The 236-nt window shown below is 64.4% G+C and overlaps 1 protein-coding gene across 1 annotated transcript in view; it reads right to left on the reverse strand.

Annotated features, from left to right (window-relative positions):
* Positions 1–236, reverse strand: part of HAPLN3 (hyaluronan and proteoglycan link protein 3) — a 4680-nt gene that overhangs the window by 3541 nt on the left and 903 nt on the right. The gene's annotated exons all lie outside the window — the stretch shown is intronic.

A 236-nucleotide genomic window follows, 5' to 3' on the forward strand; every position in this document is an offset into this window, starting at 1 on the left:
GGGGAGAGAAGTGGCTGAGCCCCACTGTAAAGCAGCAAGCTCGGTTTACAGAGGCAGCCGAGCGTGCAGCCCGACCAAGGAGTGGGGGAGAGAGCTCGGGCTGCCTCCGCTGCCCCAGCTCGGGACAAAGCCCAGCAGCACTCACTGTCCTGGCCAATGACCCCTTAGTCCAACCCAGGGCTGCCCCTCTGCATCACAGACATGGCTGGCACCGACCCCACGCAACACACACGGCT

This window comes from Geospiza fortis, unplaced genomic scaffold (genome assembly GCF_000277835.1).
Source record: "Geospiza fortis unplaced genomic scaffold, GeoFor_1.0 scaffold171, whole genome shotgun sequence".
NCBI lineage: Eukaryota > Metazoa > Chordata > Aves > Passeriformes > Thraupidae > Geospiza > Geospiza fortis.